Source organism: Mandrillus leucophaeus, unplaced genomic scaffold, assembly GCF_000951045.1.
Source record: "Mandrillus leucophaeus isolate KB7577 unplaced genomic scaffold, Mleu.le_1.0 Scaffold21, whole genome shotgun sequence".
Taxonomy (NCBI): domain Eukaryota; kingdom Metazoa; phylum Chordata; class Mammalia; order Primates; family Cercopithecidae; genus Mandrillus; species Mandrillus leucophaeus.
The window spans coordinates 7205710-7210779 of record NW_012102143.1 but is presented as its reverse complement, the minus strand read 5'-3'; the positions used below and the strand labels follow the sequence as shown (position 1 = coordinate 7210779).

The window sequence follows — 5070 nt, the reverse complement described above, 5'->3', positions numbered from 1 at the left end:
AATGAGATGAACTGCAGAGATTAAATGAAGGCTTCATATTGTACTTTTGTATTTAAGGGGAGACAAATGTTAAAAAACAAAGTGAAAGAACCAAACACTGTGACACCATGATCTCCTAAAAGGAGATTTTCTTAAGGAAAAAAATCCATATGGTGGGGTTCAAATTAAAACAAGGGGTAAAGAATGTAGTTCTAATCCATGGTTTCCATTTTGAACATGCAAAGAATTCACTTGACAAGTCCAGAGATAAAATATTACAGGAGAAACCTTTTACTACCAATTGTAGTGTGTTGGTTTACCAATCAGGCAAACAGCAGTTCACTTTCAACCACTCACTATTTCAACCTTTCATGTAACAAAACTTATAAGATTCCTTTAGCTGTTCGTTTTTCTAAAGAAAAATGTCAAAAATACTGCTGAATATACTCCGCACTGAACAAACCAATTTTGAAAATGCATAGCACATATGTATTTTACAATATGCTTACCATGAGTTTAGAAAAATTTGAATTCCAGCCATTCTATACCAACCAGCCCTAACCCCACTGTCTACAGTCCCCAGCCGGAAGACTTAGAATCCATGCTTGAGCCAAAGCCTCCATTAAAACCACTGCCCAACCCTGCATTTGATGCAGATCCCCAGCCAATTGCCGCACCAAAATTAGAACCACTCTAAGAGTTATTTCGAGAACCAAACGCCTGGTTTGGCTCCCTCTGCATGTTGCCTTGGCTTTGGTTCTTACCCGATGGGCCTGACTGGTTCTGCTGACTGGCTAACATGCCCATCATACACCAACTGCTCTGTTACGCTGCCTGGGCGGCAGCCATCATGGCTGGATTAATGCTGAGTGCACCAAAGTTTATCCCACCACCCGTATTACTACCTTGTTTCCCAAACCAGCTCCACCCCCTCTACTGTTACCAAATGCACCCTGATTCCCAAAGCCACCTGGATTACAACCAAATCTTTCACTTCTTTCTATTGCTATTGTGCTTAGGTTCGGCATTGGATATATATGAACGCTGATTCCTTTAATCATCAAGTCCTCTCCACAAAGAGACTGCGCCATCTGACCATCTGCAAATGTAACAAACGCAAAGGCCCTGAATGTCTCGGGGATGAAGACATCCATCACATCCCCACACTGAGAGAAGAACTCCCGCAGCTCATCCTCAGTCACGTCCTCTGTACCGCATCCCACAAACACTTTTCTGCTTCTCAAAGGCTCATCTTGGCTTTGTTGCACCGCAAGAGCTTCTCCAAAGGTACTGCAATACTCTTTCAGGCCCTGTTCAGTTGTTCCCCACGGGAGACCCAACACTGTTAAATCGGATGTTTTCTAGACTACTCTTTTCACTTTCACTGCTCATGAAGCATCTGTCTCATCCATTTTTCTTTTGTTATCTTTCGGATAGTTGACAACATACACCAGGTTTCCCCAGCCAGCATCGGGGGCAGGCAGAATTCCTTCTACCAGCCGTACACCTCTCATACATTGAGACGCTGGATTTCTGTAGCGAAGCCCACACGCCCCTGGAAACTGTGCCATAAGCGTGGACAGCAGCACCGTCCCCATCGTCTGTCTTGCGATGATATTTCAATGGGCTCATCGTTCTCATCTTCGGTTACCTGAATATATTCAGACATCTTTTACTTTTCCGCTAGGCCGCTGCTGGGAAGCCCGACAAGGACACCGAGGCAGCGACGGACCCAAGGGCCAGGTTTTTTTTTGTTTTGTTTTGTTTTTAAAAAAAAGGCCACCGCAGGCCGAGGCAGGACTACAACTCCCAGAGGCCTTCGCGGCCCGGAGGCCACGCCCCTTGGTCGCGAGCTCTGAGCCCTTTGCAGCATTTGACACTCGACATTCTCGTGCTTCTTAAAACACTTGCCTAACGGTAAGCAACGGCATCCAACGGTGCCCGAGGGAGTCGCGCTGCCGGATAAGCAGCTCTGCGGTGGCAGAGGCTGGGCTGCGGTCTCTCCGACATCGCGGAACAGAGGAAGAGATGAAGGCCCTGCAGCCCCCGCCGCCCGATTTACGCTTGAGGAAGCGAAGGCGAGAGAGGTCGTCTGCGGGGCCAGCCCAGGGCCGCCGGGGGGCCCAGCCCTAGAGAGCGGGGCCCGGGCTGCGGGGACCAGGGGCCTGAACGGCGGAGCGTTGAAAGCTCCCCCAGGCATAGGAAGTGCAGCGGAAATCAATGACTGAGGTCAAGGAAGGAGGGGACGCTGGAGACCGTGGAGGGGAAGCTGGTTTCTCCAGGAGGGAACCCGGGCCTCCGCTTGCTCAGCGTTCCCCTTGCGAATGTGTTGAGCACCTGTTATGTGCTGGGGGTACAGAGGTGAGTCTCATAGGGCCCCTGCATTCTCTTTAAGATCAGCAAGACCCCGCAGAGAACCCAATCCAATGCACACTGCCCACAGGTAGACAGTGGCATTCCTTGATAGACGGTAGCCAGGGAAGCGCAGGTCTTACTAGATCATTGTCAGTACTTGGATTTGAATGTATCTGGGAGGAGGAGGGTTAAGGTTTAAGCTGTGGCTCAGAAGCCCCTCAGCTCTTCATGGAATCTCCCAGGCTTTTCACTCTTGCATCCTCATGGAAAAATACTGGCCTCCCTGGGAAACCATGCGTTCTGGCCACACCTGCTCTGTTCCCATGTGGCTGTACTGTCTATTGACCTGTCAATGGAGGATGACACTTGGGGTACCATCCTCTCTCCTCCAGATCTTGCCCCACCTTAGCCTTGAAAATATATTAAATGTGCCCTTAGACGTCAGGAACCATCCCTTAAACCTTGCTATTCCTCTCTGTTGAACCTGTTCCAAATCTTAAGGGCCAACCTCCGTCTTATCCACTTAATCCCGGGGAACTTGTCCTCACACCCCGTTGAGGTTTCCGACTTATTGTCCTACTGTTTTCTTCACTCTCGTTTCTTTTTTTTTTTCTTTCTTTTTTTTTTTGAGATAGTCTCGCTCTGTCGCCCAGGCTGGAGTGCTGTGACACAATCTCAGCTCACTGCAGCCTCCGCCTCCTGGGTTCACGCCATTCTCCTGCCTCAGCCTCCTGAGTAGCTGGGACTATAGACGCCCGCCACCACGCCCAGCTAATTTTTTGTATTCTTTAGTAGAGACGGGGTTTCACTGTGTTAGCCAGGATGGTCTCGTCTCCTGATCTCGTAATCCGCCCGCCTCGGCCTCCCAAAATGCTGGGATTACAGGCGTGAGCCACCGCGCCCGGCCACTCGTTTCTTAAAATCAGTCTTCATTCTCATTTTCTTTACTTCCTCACCACCTGTTTGTGCCTAACGAAATCTCAGTATGGCTACGTTTCCTGCCATTCTGCTATAGAAAACTTCTGCCAGAGTCTCCAATGAACTCCTGATTGCTGAGTAGACTCTTCAGTTCTCTCACCCGAACTATGCAGCGTTTGATACTCAACATCCTCGTGCTTCTTAAAACATTGTTCTTGCCAGGGTGTGGTGGCTCACACCTGTAATCCCAGTACTTTGGGAGGCTGAGTTAGGCAGATCGCTTGAGCCCAGGAGTTCAAGACTAGCCTGGGCAACATAGTGAGATTCCATCTCTACCAAAAATACCAAAAATTACCCAGACATGGTGGCCCGCACCTGTAGTCCCAGCCACTCGAGACGCTGTGGTGGGGGTATCACTGGAGCCGGGGAAGTCAAGGCTGCAGTGAACTGAGATCACACCACTGCACTCCGGCCTGGACAATGGGAGTGAGACCTTATCTCAAAAAATTGTTCTCTGTCTAGTTTTCTTGCTCTTCTTGTTCCACCATTCCTTCTCGGGTTCTGGCAGTGGCTCTTCACAACTGGATATTAAATATTGTCCTTTTATTTATTTATTTATTTATTTTTTGAGACAGGTTCTCACTCTGTCTCAGGCTGGAGGCTGGAGTGCAGTGGTAGGATCATGGCTCACTGCAACCTCAACCTCCCAGGCTCAAGTGATCCTCCCACCTCAGCCTCCCGAGTAGCTGGGACTATAGGCGCACACCACCATGCCTGGCTGATTTGTGTATTTTTTTGTAGAGAGGGATTTTTGTAGTGTTGCCCAGGCTGGTCTAGCAACCCACCTGCCTCACTCTCCCAAAGTGCTGGGGTTATAGGCATGAGCCGCCGTGCCTGGCGAATATTGTCTTCTTAAATATTGTGCCCCACATTGCTTTGCTTGGCCCTCTTCTCTAGCTTCTAGGCTGTAATCTGTGTGATCTCCATGGCTTCGCTTGCTGTGCCACTGGCTGCGAAGTCTATTTCCGGCCCAGTCCTCTCTGGAGCTCTCACAGAGCTGATCCAAATGCCCCGGCTGTCACCTCTCAGGAATCCCATAGGTTCTGCAACAAGTTCAAATGTGAACTCAGCTTTCCACCAAAACCTGCGCCTCCTTTCACATTCTGGATCCTTGAGAGCAACCAGGTCATCAGTCCCTCAGGCTGGAAAGCAGACAGTCCATGGAGATACCTCCTTGGAGCCCTGCCTGGGCAACCTTGACCTCCCAGGTTCCAGGGGACACTGGCGCCCTGCAGGTGGTGTCCAGGAACTGGCAATCCTACCTCTTCAGCAGGTTGAATGAATAAGTGGATGAATCTTAGACCTTGTCCCTTTCCCGCTGTCCGGCTCCTGCATTTTTAGTTCAGGTTCTTGTCTCTCACCTGGAGAATGGCAGTGGTCATTAAGAAAACCCCAGGCCGGGCGCGGTGGCTCAAGCCTGTAATCCCAGCACTTTGGGAGGCCGAGACGGGTGGATCACGAGGTCAGGAGATCAAGACCATCCTGGCTAACACGGTGAAACCCCGTCTCTACTAAAAATACAAAAAAACTAGCTGGGCGAGGTGGCGGGCGCCTGTAGTCCCAGCTGCTCGGGAGGCTGAGGCAGGAGAATTGCGTGAACCTGGGAGGCGGAGCTTGCAGTGAGCGGAGATCTGGCCACTGCACTCCAGCCTGGGCGACAGAGCGACTCTGTTTCAAAAAAAAAAAAAAAAAGAAAAAAAAAAGAAAACCCCTACCTTGAAGGTCACACCCTGAGCTTCAGTCCTTTCTAAAGCCCAA

At 50.0% G+C, this 5070-nt stretch overlaps 1 pseudogene across 1 annotated transcript; it reads right to left on the bottom strand.

Annotated features, from left to right (window-relative positions):
- Positions 1-6: 6 nt before the first annotated feature.
- LOC105539874 lies at positions 7-1989 on the bottom strand (annotated as a pseudogene). Its single transcript, XR_001006113.1, has 3 exons — positions 1916-1989; positions 1496-1541; positions 7-1289 (listed from the first exon to the last, which is right to left on the bottom strand). The product of XR_001006113.1 is annotated as a TAR DNA-binding protein 43 pseudogene (transcript).
- Between the last annotated feature and the right edge of the window lie 3081 nt (positions 1990-5070).